This window comes from Armigeres subalbatus, chromosome 2, assembly GCF_024139115.2.
Source record: "Armigeres subalbatus isolate Guangzhou_Male chromosome 2, GZ_Asu_2, whole genome shotgun sequence".
Classification (NCBI taxonomy): Eukaryota; Metazoa; Arthropoda; class Insecta; order Diptera; family Culicidae; genus Armigeres; species Armigeres subalbatus.
Window position 1 is genome coordinate 171,181,738 of NC_085140.1, and position 14,309 is coordinate 171,196,046.

General features: G+C 39.8%; 1 protein-coding gene across 3 annotated transcripts in view; it reads right to left on the reverse strand.

The window, feature by feature from the left end:
* Positions 1-14,309, reverse strand: part of LOC134211201 (protein FAM135A) — a 204,497-nt gene that overhangs the window by 180,740 nt on the left and 9,448 nt on the right. The gene's annotated exons all lie outside the window — the stretch shown is intronic.

Here is a 14,309-nt window from a genome sequence, read left to right on the forward strand (position 1 = left end):
TTTCGCCGTGATCATATCACAGACAGTGGAATCAAATTCGTCGCGAGTGAATCACTACACGCACTGCAATCGTGAACAGATATCTAATAACAAGTACTGCATCTCTTCTCCACGATACATTCATAAAATACTCAAATACACGACGTTATTTGTTGAAATTAACATTTTAAAGTCTGACTGAATTCGCCCTATAGAAGACCCCCTGAGGGTCCATAATAGGAAATTGCTTCCTTATAGTCGACTTATAGTGGGCCCTCCTTAGCCGTAAGCGGTAAGACGCGCGGCTACAAAGCAAGACCATGCTAAGGGTGGCTGGGTTCGATTCCCGGTGCCCGTCTAGACAATTTTCGGATTGGAAATTGTCTCGACTTCCCTGGGCATAAAAGTATCATCGTGTTAGCCTCATGATATACGAATGCAAAAATGGTAACTTGGCTTAGAAACCTCGCAGTTAATAACTGTGAAAGTGTTTAATGAACACTAAGCTGCGAGGCGGCTCTGTCCCAGTGTGGGGATGTAATGCCAATAAGAAGAAGAAGAAGTCGACACTTCATTTGATTGTCATGTTCCGTTTCGGGACATTCTTCTTCCCTATTATGGACCCCCCAAAATATTCCTATAATGGACACTATCGTATTTATTATTTATTATAAAAATTATCAAATTTTGCTTTCCACAGCGTTTCCAATCCATGTAATCAAATCATAGGACTGAAAGGTAGGTTCTCCCGATGGAATTTCATAGCAAAATGTTTACATTGTGCTGTAATAGTGCAAAAATAGCTGGAGGGTACACTATTGGGCACTTTACCCTACATAGGAACATTTCCCAGGCCTGTGGGAAATTTCCAAAACCATACTCAATGCGGTGGTAAGTGCCAAAAATGGGGTCATGAAATTAAACATTGCCACATGGATGCTAAATGCATGATTTTTGGTGGAACATTTCTACATGGTTCAATTTAACAAAAGAAAATCCTAACTGCCAGAGGCAATTGAAATGTATTAATAACTAGCGAAAAAAAAAACCAGCTTTGCCCGGGTGTACCAAATGTCACAATGAACTATTTGCAGCATCGCACTCTAGATCAATTTCCGTGCGTTTGTTTTGTTTTCCTCAACGGCTGACCCAAAATTGTATTCTAATGATTTTTTACATTTCCCCGTTAAATTCACCATTTTTTTTTGTATATACAAACCTTGCGGATCCCAATACGAATCGATTAGGCAAAATATCTTGCAAATCGGTCAACCCGTTCGCGAGTTAAATCGTCAGGAAGGAAAACTCAACTCATTTTTATTATATAGATAACTAAAAATGTATCATAGCTAATAAGGAGTGTTAAGAAAACACGAACAACTAGTCTAAGAGATTCATGTATGTATTAGATAGTTAACAAATAAAATTGGTGAACAAAATTTGTTTTTGTTTTGTTTTTTTTTGTTTATGGAAATTTTATATTTATTTATTGCTCATACCCTGATTTCTTTATTGGAAATGTCCTAATTTTTGCCTTTCTCGTATACTAAGTATACGGTAAAGGCTATATGATCGCTCCAAAAACAAACTTTTTATAGAAGGCCCGGAGACCCATAGTGTTATATACCAATCGACTCAGTTCGACGAATCGAGGTGATGTCTGTGTGTGTGTGTGTGTGTGTGTGTGTGTGTGTGTGTGTGTGTGTGTGTGTGTGTGTGTGTGTGTGTGTGTGTGTGTGTGTGTGTGTGTGTGTGTGTGTGTGTGTGTGTGTATGTGTGTGTGTGTGTGCAAAACTACTCAACAAAATGTCACTCATTTTTCGGGCACTTATCCTCAACCGATTTGCTCGCAACAAGTTGCATTCGACGCAGAATCCTGTCCCATTGTTTCCTATTTGAAATTGGCCAGATCGGACTATGGGATCGAAAGTTTTGGTCAAAATACAAATTCATTTGAAAAAATCGCGTAAAAAATGTCACTCATTTTTCGGGCACTTATCCTCAACCGATTTGCTCGCAACAAGTTGCATTCGACGCAGAATCCTGTCCCATTGTTTCCTATTTGAAATTGGCCAGATCGGACTATGGGATCGAAAGTTATGGCCAAAATACAAAATCCTACGAAAAAATCACGTAAAAAATGTCACTCATTTTTCGGGCGCTTATCCTCAACCGATTTGCTCGCAACAAGTTGCATTCGACGCAGAATCCTGTCCCATTGATTCCTATTTGAAATTGGCCAGATCGGATTATGGGATCAAAAGTTATGGCCAAAACACAAAATCATACGAAAAAATTGCGTAAAAAACGTCACTCATTTTCGGACACTTATCCTCAACCGATTTGCTCGCAACAAGTTGCATTCGACGCAGAATCCTGTCCCATTATTTCCTGTTTGAAATTGGCCAGATCGGACTATGGGATCGAGAGTTATGGCCAAAATACAAATTCATACGAAAATATTGCGTAAGAAATGTCACTCATTTTTCAGGCACTTATTCTCAACCGATTTGCTCGCAACAAATTGCATTCGACGCAAAATCCTTTCCCATTATTTCCTATTGAAAATTGGACAGGTCGGACTATGGGATCGGAAGTTATGACCAAAGTACCTTTTTTCATAAAAATCGCAAAAATGTCACCTATTTTTCGGACACCTAACCTTAATCGATTCACACGCAACAAGTTGCATTCGACGCAGAATCCTGTCCCATTGTTTCCTATTGAAAATTGGCTAGATCGGACTATGGGATCGGAAGTTATGGCCGAAACACCATTTTAGCCTTTTTATACGAAAAGGCTGTATGTTCGCTCCAAAAACCAAACTTTTACAGAAGGCCTGGAGACCCATAGTGTTATATACCAATCGATTCAGCTCGACGTACTGAGATGATGTCTCTGTCTCTCCCACTTCATACGGGAGTTTGGCGGAAAGACGGTCATGAGATTTATATCATAACAAATATTGCCCTCCGCTCGCGTGATGGGAATGACATTTTCGTTTTCTTTTTGTGTAGTCGGAGCTTCAGTTCAACTAACATCCAAAAGTGATATCCTTAAAATATATGACTGGGTGAAATAAAACAGGGTTATGTACGTCAAAAAGATTGGAAAAGGAAACAAAAATGTCGAAATTCTTATTAGCAAATTGTAGATCAAGCTGAAAACCGAACCGAGGTCCCGCGAAATCGCATTTCCGGATGTTGCAACTGTGCCATAGTCGGGCACCACTCGCGATGCAGTTGCGACATCCGGAAATGGGACAAAATATGATTTTCGGTTTTTAACTGGATCTACAATATCTTTGCTATAAATAATCTGATTTTCATAGAACGGACAAAGAAATTTGTCTTTTTTACTCCTAGCCACTAGCTCATCTTTTTTCAAGCACACACATTTTACGAAGGTCGAGAAAGGCACCATCACCGCTAGGTGGATTAATCTGGGTTTTTATGGAAAAATTCAATTTTTTTAGGGAGAGTTTTTATTTTAATCTATTCGAACAGCAGGGACAATCAATTTCAGCGGCTCGGTGAAATTGCATTCGGGGAATCGTCGTACAACCTAACAACACATAACAACATAATCAATAAGTCTGATTAGACATAATGAGCACATATTCTTACTCAAAAGTTAAACATCTACCGCAATACATCAGCCTTTTCATTCCAATGCGTATATGTGCCTTCATTTGTCCACCGACTGTTGATTGTGGTTTGCCTCGATCTGAACTCGTTAACCACAAGCCACCATTAAAGTGGAAATGAACTTGCAGTATCTAATCATAATGATTTTCACGATTACGTACCAACAATTTCCGTGGTTACACGTACGTGTGCAATTGGGAGTTGTGAAGAATAAATGAAGCACTCCTTCCTTTGGCTCGAGCCTGCATAGGTCAAATGTCAACTGCGGACGTAGTTCTCTGAGCGGCTCCACCACAGCCGGTTCAGCACATAGCCCGCATGCCGGGCACCTAAAATCTGCGCTGCTGAGTTCCCCGACTTGCGTCCAATCGACATGCACCTGCTGTGTTTTTCAACAACAAACCACGCGCTGGCCACCCACCCACGTTGGTTTTGTAGTGGGAGAGGAATATTCGATACCTCTGGGCGTATATGTACATAACATGTATACGCACTCAGACGGGAAACCCTTGCTGGGACTCTCCGAACGAGTGGTTGAAGATTTTCCGATTCCGGTTGTGATTCTCACTCTCTGGGTACTTGGTATAGAGAAGCAACCAAGGCAAAGCGTTGATTGAGTGTGGTGGCTTCCACATTCAGACTTTTAGGGAGATCCTTCGTCCAAGGCAGTGAGGCCAACCGTTGTTATTTTCTCATTGATTATTATTATGTACTTTGATTGTCTATAAATAATAAAGAGGGTAATCGTTTGTACTATGAATGAAGTAAGTGAAATTCATACAATAGTATTAATTAGCGCATTGAGCACATTATCCATTTGGTTTGCAAAAAAAAAATATATATATTTGAAACTTCACTAAATTATAGAAAAAGACAAATGTACAAAAAATATATGTCCTTCCCCTTCAATCGTCTTGATAAAAGAATTAAAACATTAAAATTGAACAAAAATTTTTTTTTCTAACAATATATAATCAATATCTCCAGAATTATTTAGAGACCTTAGAACATCCGGTTTGGACAAATCTAAATCGCAAATCATGCTCATGGTCTCTAGGGGCCTGTATGGGCACCATAGGTTACTATTGGCTTCGTATTGAGTCCAGTTGACTTGATAGACCAATTGGATTGAACCCAGAATGATTTGGAGAACTTAAGATATCCGGTTTGGGAATATCTAAATTCTCAATCATGCGAATGGCCTCTAAGTGCCTGTTTGTTCACAATGAGTTGCTATTGGTTTTTTACCAAGCGTAAAAGTAGACCAAGGCTCTGATCTCCTGAATGATTTGGAGAATCTAGAACAAATAGAATTATTGACTGTTATCTCTGAAAAAAAATCTAGGCACATTGTTGAGAAAAAATAGCAATTGAGCAATTTTCGTCTACATCGTCTATCGTCTACGTCGTTTTGGGTATACAAACATGTGAATTTGGCTGAGAAATTGCTAAGTCAAATCCGAGTCAATAAGTCCCGAACGATTGATTGTGTTTTATTTTTCGAGCCTTTCAGGAACGTCGTACAACAGGTCAACATTCAAGAATACAGTTTTTCACGGAATTGTAAAAGTCAAGAAGTTTCAGACGTGCACATTGTTGTATTGAAAAGTTATTACAATTCAAAAGCGCGATTCGGGTCATATTGACCCGAACTCGTTAGGAAGGTTTCCGCCCCTGACGTTTGTTTTTAAGGGCTTTTAAAAATTCCGATTCCTTCCGTTGGGGTCAATTGTCCCCGGAAAAGTGGCCATTTGCAAATTTAAGTCAAAACAGAGCGTGTAACATCTCAAACTTCATGATTTCACATAAGAATAATGAGAATAATATTTTCAGGGTTCCTGGGCCACTCGGGTTCAATACGGCCGCATTGGCCACAATCCTGGGAACCTCTGAAAAGGCCATTTCCTAAATTGAGTCGAAATAGGTCGTGCGACACCTCAAACTTCATGATTTCACAAAACAGTGATGAGAATAATATATTCAGGGTTCTTGGGACACTCGAGCTCCATCCGGCCGCGATGGCCACAATCCGGGGGACCTCCGAAATGGCCATTTCCTAAATTGAGTCAAAATAGGTCGTGTGACACCTCAAACTTCATGATATCACAAAAAAAAAATGATGAGAATAATGAAACCTCTCAGGGCCTGGGCCAGCGACACAATCCGGAGGACTTACAGAATGTCCATCTCCTAAATTGAGTCAAAACAGATGTCACACCTCAAACATGATTTCACAAAACAATGATGGAAATAATTGTCTAAAGGGTTCATCTGCAGATGGCCCAAGTACGGGTATCCTAGGAAACTCTATGGGATCCCTGGCAGTATTCTGGACGCTCTTGCCGACGACAAAACCATAGAGACACCTCTGTACTGCTTTTTGAAGGATGCTGAGATCTGTTATCAAACCTGCTACTTGACTTTCGATCCTTTCTATGAAAGGACTGAATAATCCATCCGGATTCATGAAGGCAAAATATGGCTAAAAAACAGAAAATAGAACCTATACTGCCCATGATCGCATATTTGTAACATTTGCATTATGGTTGATTTTGTAAATCGTTTGTCAATCCTCCCCACAAACTCGATAATTTCCAGCTTACCACAGATAAGCAAGATAGTAAAGCACCGGCCCTCCTTAGCCGTGCGGTAAGACGCGTTGCTACAAAGCAAGACCATGCTGAGGGTGGCTGGGTTCGATTCCCGGTGCCGGTCTAGGCAGTTTTCGGATTGGAAATTGTCTCGACTCCCCTGGGCATAAAAGTATCATCATGTTAGCCTCATGATATACGAATGCAAAAATAGTAACTTGGCTTAGAAACCTCGCAGTTAATAACTGTGGAAGTGCTTAACCCTTATGCGGCCAACAAAAAAAACACACGTGGATGGCCGACAGGGTACCCGTGTTCCACTAAATTGATACTCTCATAACTTCAACAATTTTCAACCGATTTGGATAATTTTGACAGTTTTGGAAACAGAAACTCATATACTTTTTGACCATTGTCAAGGTTTACAGCTTATGCCCATGGTTATACAAGAAATCTTTGAAGTAAGGCTTAAGAGTCTACACGCGTAACCAAAGGCCATTCAACCAGTTTCAAATATGCTACAAGCTCTTTGCGCTTCTTAGAATTGAAGGTGTTCACAGTATATGCTTCGGGTAATGCAAAAATCCCTGAAATGAGGTCTTAGTCATCCGAGAAATCTCTGGAGTAAAGCCTAACGATCTACTCGCGTAACCAAAGGCCTATTATGAAAATTCAAATACGGTTCATGCTCTTTGTGGTACTTAGCATAGAATGCGTTCACAGTATATGTTCCGAGTCATCCAAGAAATCTCTGGAGTAAGGCCTTAAGGTCTACACTCATAACCATGGGTCTATGGACTTGTCTCAAAAGTGGTACACGCTTTTTGCGCATCTTGAAATCAAATGTGATCACTACATATGTTTTGCGCTATCGAAGAAATCTCTCGGATAAGTCCTCTGGCGCCTTCATTGCATATGTTCATGGTCGTCCAAAAAAACCCTGGAAAAGGCCATCAGGTCTACACGCGTAACCAGAGATCTTTTAGATTTTTTCAAAACTGGTACATGCCCTTTGTGGTACATAGAATAGAACGCCTCTATTGCATATGTTCATGGTCCTCCAAGAAAACCCTGGAAAAGGCCTTAAGATCTACACGCGTAACCAAAGATCTATCAGATTTTTTTCAAAAGTGTTACATGCCCTTTGTGGTACATAGAATAGATTGCAACCTATGCAATGGTTCATGGTCATCCAAGAAAACCCTGGAATAGGCCTTTAAATCTGCATGGGTACCCAGAGATCTTTTGGCTTGTTTCAAAAGTGGTACATACCCTTTGTGGTACATAGAATAGAATACGTCCATTGCATATGTTTATGGTCTTCCAAGAAAATGTTAGAATATGCTTCAGGATCTTCACACGTAACCAGATACCTTTCGGATTGTTTCAAAAGTGGCATATGCTCTTTGTGGTACATAGAATATACCGCTTTCATTGCACTTGAACAATCCTCAGGAACTTCACGCGTAACCAGAGCTCTTTCGGCCTATTTGAATAGTTATACATGCCTTTTATGGTACGTAGAATAGAATGCACCCATTTCGAATGTTCATGGTCATCCAAGCAAACCCTGGAGTAAGGCATTAGGATCTACACCAGAGTCTGTTTTAAATTTGGTACATGCCTTTGGGGTTCTAGAATAAAAAGCGTTCATGGCATATGCTAATGGTCATCCTAGAAATTTATGGAGTAAGACATCTAGGCTTTCACGAATATCTAGAGGGTCTTTGAAGTCACTCCTTATGGGTCAAACACAATTGGTACGTTTGCGTGTGTTTTGACAGTTTTTCCATGGGAAAACTGTCAAAACGCACGCAAACGTATCAATTGTGTTTGGCCCATTACGGAATCCAAGTTTCAAAGTGCTCGCGTTTTCGGGGGCACACCACTCGATACGGAAGTAACGCACAACTGTCATTTTTATTATTTCACGCATGCTGCGACGCAGCAAAGCTAAATCAACAAAAATGACAGTTGTGCGCCGCCTCCGTATCGATTGGTGTGCCCCCGAAAACGCGAGCACTTTGAAACTTGGATTCCGTGAGGAGTGTCCTCAATCTAATTTTAATATGGTACATGATCTTTGCGATATTAGCCCGTTTTTTCCCTCACGTTCTTGGCGTGAAGTTGTATCGTTCCAATTTATTTACATTTTTCATTTCCAAAGAGTAGACAACTTCATATTAGGGATATGAATGAAGTTTGTATACTACCTGGAACCAACAACAACAAGACAACAATAACTACTTGGAATGCTAATATATCAAGATGAGGTTTCACATCTTGTTTATTCTTCAATACCTGCCCAGAGCTAATGACAACAACTTGAACTACTTGAAATGCAAACATGTACCAATAGCTTTCCGTTCGTGGGTTGATCTGCAGATCATTCCGATATGGAGTTCATAGACTTCCTAGTACCATGGCAAAAACAAAAACTACAGCAGATGTTCGATAAGTGCAAGTCATTTAACTGCAATGCTTTTAAACTGCAATTCGATAGTTGCAATAGTTTTACAGTTATCGGACCGCTAAACTTCAAACCGATGTCAGACTCAATGACAGCTGCATTGCGCTGCACATTTAGATGCACTTTTATTGCATCTGACGTCGATTGACAACCGTTTGACGTCTAGAGTGCGTTGCAGTTATCGAACGGCATTCGATAACTGAAAAGTAAACATTTTGCAGTTATCGAACGGCTACTCTACTAGGAATGCGTACATTCACTCAGATGAGGTTGGCCCGGTTTTGTCACTCCCAGATTTTGTCTATCCCTGATTTTGCCTAAACCTTCACTGCCTGTAGCTTATTATGAATCATTTATGAGTACCTGTTAATAAGTTTGTAAGTCTCTTCGACAAAAAAAAATACGGATTCCATTCACGTATTTCGCCTTGCTACGGAGCCCACGACAATGAAAATAACTACTTAAAATACAAACATATACCAAGAAGGGGTCTCACAACTTGTTTATTTTCAAATAACTGCCTCCATTAAGGAGGTTGATCCATCGACCTTGACTCTATTTCATAGACTATCTGGACCTCAAGACAACAACAAGAACTACTTAGAATACAAACATATACCAAGATGGGGTCACAAAACTTGTTTATTCTTCGATAACTGCCTCCATTACGGAGATTGATTTACAGGACTTCGGTGGGGTTTGATCCCACGAAACCAGTATGCTAGACAGGTGTTTTCCCTACTAAGCTACGAAGGACCTCCGTCGTCCTCCGCAGCTTAGCGGGTACTGATGAAACCAAATACACAGCACCGGGCATGTAGCCGAACTCTTGCAATACATTCTCAGAACTAACTCTCTAATATATGTTTTTGTACAATGCCAACCAAGTAGGATGAGTATTTAGTATTATCTGGCTCCTACACACTTGCTTCATCACCACCCGAGCAGCACAAGTTGGACAAAATTGGTTGCAGCAACTTGATTGTGACTAAATATGGTCACATATGAGTTACAGTAACTTTTGTGAAACATGTGTGCTGCTAGGGCAACGCCGCTTGATGAAATAGGGTTGTATGAGATTGTGCCAGTTGGTCGTCAGATCCCAACCCGACCACATAAGCGAAGAGGGATCGCCTTTCGAGTTCAGTACATTCAAAGTTAATTGCCTATGTTCCGGGTATTGAGCCACCCGGAGTGGAAATTAATTACTATGTCTGAAACTCGATTATGCATATGCACAACATGTGATAGATTAAGTTCGGAAAAGGTATTGGAGGAAAACCGCTACCTTCCGTCCTTCCCAGTTGTTCTTCAATAACTGCATCCGTTACGGAGGTTGATACACCGACCTTGACTCTATGGAGTTCGTAGACTTCCTGGAACCCACGACAACAACAAGAACTACTTGGAATACAAACATATACCAAGAAAGGGTAACGCTACTTGTTTATTCTTCGATAACTGCCTCCATTACGGAGATTGATCCGAAGATCTTGACTGTATGGAGTTCGTAGACTACCTGGAGCCCACGACAACAAGAACTACTTGGAATACAAACATATACCAAGAAGGGGTCACAAAACTTGTTTATTCTTCAATAACTGCCTCCATTACGAAGATTGATCCACAGACCTTGACTCTATGGAGTACGTAGACTTCCTGGAACCAATAATAACAAGAACTACTTAGAATACAAACAAATACCATGAAGGCGTCACACAACTTGTTTATTCTTCTTTAACTGCCTCCGTTACCAAGGTAGAACCCCATACCTTGGCTCTATGGAGTTCGTAGACCACCTGGAGTCCTCGACAACAACAAGAACTACTTGGAATACACACATATACCAAGAAGGGGTCACGCTACTTGTTTATTCTTCGATAACTGCCTCCATTACGGAGATAGATCCGAAGATCTTGACTGTATGGAGTTCGTAGACTACCTGGAGCTCACGACAACAACAAGAACTACATGAAATTCAAACATATACCAAGAAGGGGTCACACAACTTGTTTATTCTTCAATAACTGCCTCGATTACGGAGGTTGATCCACCGACCTTGAATCTATGGAGTTCGTAAACTACCTGGAGCCAACGACAACAACAAGAACTACTTGAAATACAAACATATATCAAGAAGGGGTCTCAAAACTTGTTTATTCTTCAAACGCTGCCTCCGTTACCAAGGTCGATCCCCAGGCCTTGACTCTATGGAGTTCGTAGATTACATGGAGTCCTCGACAACAACAAGAACTACTTGGAATACACACATATACCAAGAAGGGGTCACGCAACTTGTTTATTCTTCGATAACTGCCTCCATTACGGAGATTGATCCGAAGATCTTAACTGTATGGAGTTTGTAGACAACCTGGAACTCACGACAACAACAAGTACTACAAGAAACACAATTATATACCAAGAAGGGGTAACGCAACTTGTTTATTTTTCGATAAACGCCTCCATTACGGAGATTTTTCCGAAGACCTTGACTGTATGGAGTTCGTAGACTACCTGGAACTTACAAAAACAACAAGGTCATTGGATGACTCGGAACATATACTGTGAAAGCATTATATGCTAAGCACCATAAAGAGCATGTATCGTTTTTGAATTTGCTCGATAGACCTTTGGTAACGTTAGCAGACCATAAGATCTCATTCCAGGGATTTTTTGGATGACTGAGGCCTTACTCCAGGGGTTTTTGGAGAACCAGAATATATACTGTGAACACCGACTATTCTAAGAAGCGCAATGAGCATGTAATATATTTGAAACTGGTTGATAGTCCTTCGGTTACGTGTGTAGACTCTTAAGCCTTACTTCAAAGATTTCTTGTATAACCATGGACAAAAGCTGTAAACCTTGACAATGGGCAAAAAGTATATGAGTTTCTGTTTCCAAAACTGTCAAAATTATCTAAATCGGTTGAAAATTATTAAAGTTATGAGAATATCAATTTATGGGAACACGGGTACCCTGTCGGCCATCCACGTGGTAAAAAAAATCAGATGCCCCTCCCCACGTCCCTCCTCACTGTATCAACGTGATTTTCTCACAGATACTACATTTTATGGAGTTCTTAGATGTCACCGAGTTTCAGCTTTCAGCTATAAAAATTCATTGAAATATCACCACTTGAATTTGAAAAAGGAACACGGGTACCCCGTCGGCCGCATAAGGGTTAATGAACACTAAGCTGCGAGGCGGCTCTGTCCCAGTGTGGGGATGTAACGCCAATAAGAAGAAGAAGAAAGCATATTTTACTGTTGTGGGATTAGTAGCTGCAGTAAATTGAGCTTTCTGAACGATTCACAGGCTTTTTACTAAATGTATAAAAATGAGAGTGTTACAAATATGCGATCATGGGCAGTATAGGCAGACCCTAAATTTGACCCTCATTATTCAAATAACAACTAGGACTTTGAAGTCTGGTTATAAGCCAGGATGAAACCAGGGGCTTCATTGCGCATCTCCTTTTGGACAGCTCTTCCGTATGACAGTTTGTATGGTTTGCTCGTTTCGAGTCGAGGTGCACAATGCCACCCCCGGAAACAACGGAACCACACAAAATCGCAGGAGCTCCAGAACTCCGTCTTCCACAGGCAACTGTGATTTTTTACACCGTCAATCAAAACCCGGTCGTTGTTTTTTTGTGTTTATTTCATTACTGTTTCCTTTTAACAATTATTATCTTTCGATCAATGTTTTCTTTTTAAAGTGTCTAGGTTAAGTTATAATTGATTGGCGATGCCTTTTTGGTTGGCACGCAAGTGTGGCCCCTCTGACCAACACTTCCCCTTAACTATATTGTTCCCACTGCATTTGGCGTAACCCTTGGTTGACCCGCAAAATCTCCTATCCCTACGGTGTTGAACTTTGTCTACAATTAAAAAAAAAACACTATAATTGAAGGAGAAAAAAATCAGTAGCTGCAATTTATTTATGTATAACTTTACAAAGCGGTACAATATTGTTGTCAACATCATATGTACGACTACAATAGAACGAAAAAAGCACAAGATGTGAAGTCATTATACAACATCTTCTATCAGTAATTCCATCTGTTGCTGAAACAAATAAACCAATGTATTTTTACCACCTGATTTCGCTAATAAAAATCTGGTTGTCAATTTTGATTTCAGTTCATTTTTCTTTTTGTTTTTCTCGTATACAAAGTATACATAAAGGCTATATGTTCGCTCCAAAATCAAACTTTTTATAAAAGGCCCTGTGACCCATAGTGTTATATACCAATCGACTCAGTTCGACGAATTGAGGTGATGTCTGTGTTTGTGTATGTATGTGTGCAAAAATTGTCAACTATTTTTAAGGCATTTATGTTTAACCGATTTGTTCGCAACAAGTTGCATTCGACGCACAATCCTATCCCATTATTTCCTATCGAAAATTAGCAAGATAGAACTATGGGAACAAGAGTTATGGCCAAAATACCATTTTCTATAAAAAAATTATGTAAAGAATGTAAATCATTTTTCGGACACTTATCTTTAACAAATTTACTCGCAACAAGTTGCATTCGACGCAGAATTTAGTCCCATTGTAATACCATTTTTGCCTTTCTCGTATACTAAGTATACGTAAAAGCTATATATTCGCTCCAAAAACAAACTTGTTATAGAAGGTCCGGAGACCCATAGTGTTATACATATACCAATCGATCCAGTTCAACGAATTGAGGTGATGTCTGTGTGTGTCAGTATGTGCGCAAAAATTGTCACTCATTTTTCGGGCACTTATCCCTCACCGATTTATTCGCAACAAGTTGCATTCAACGGTGAATCCTGTTCCATTGTTTTTTATCGAAAATTGGCCAGCTTGGACAATGGGCTTGGAAGTTAAGGCCAAAATACCATTTTTTATAGAAAAATCAAGTAAAACATTATTTTTCAGGCACTTATCTCCAACCGATTTGCTCGCAGCAAGTTGCATTCGATGTGGAGTCCTGTCTCATTGAACGAGAAAGGTATCATCACCGCTAGGTGGATTAATCTGTTTTTTTTTTCATAGAATATGTTCATGAAAACACCTTAAAGGTTCTACGGTGGAAGCAATTCTCGCTTAACTTCTCAAAAGGACCTAAGCAACATTTTTTCATGAATTAATTTGAATAGCGCAATCAAAAGCTTTCATGTTGTTCTGTAGATTGCGCTATTCAAATTAATTCACGAAAAAAATGTTACTTAGGTTCTTTTGAAAAGTTAAGCGAGAATTGTAGAAAATACTAAAGTGCTAATTGGAAAATGTTCTAAGAATTCTAAGAGATTTGTCCCTCATCTTGGAACAAACGTCCAAGTTTAATATTTTGTGATAAATATTATTGTATTATAAAATACCAAAATGTTAAACCTCAACCGGAATAGAACAATTCTGAAACTGCAAGGAGAAGTGGAGCGCAGCGAGCAAGGTGTGCTGACCAGATGCAGAACGTTTTGGCAAGCGTGGGCGTATTCGAGGATGAAGAGATGCGGCCTCGAACCAGGTCGCATTAAATTGTTGATTCAGTGTTATCTGCTTAGATGTAAGCTAAATAAATAAATTGAATGTTTGGGAATGAGCGAAAAGAACCGCAGTTACAACTTTCCTCTATAATCTATAACC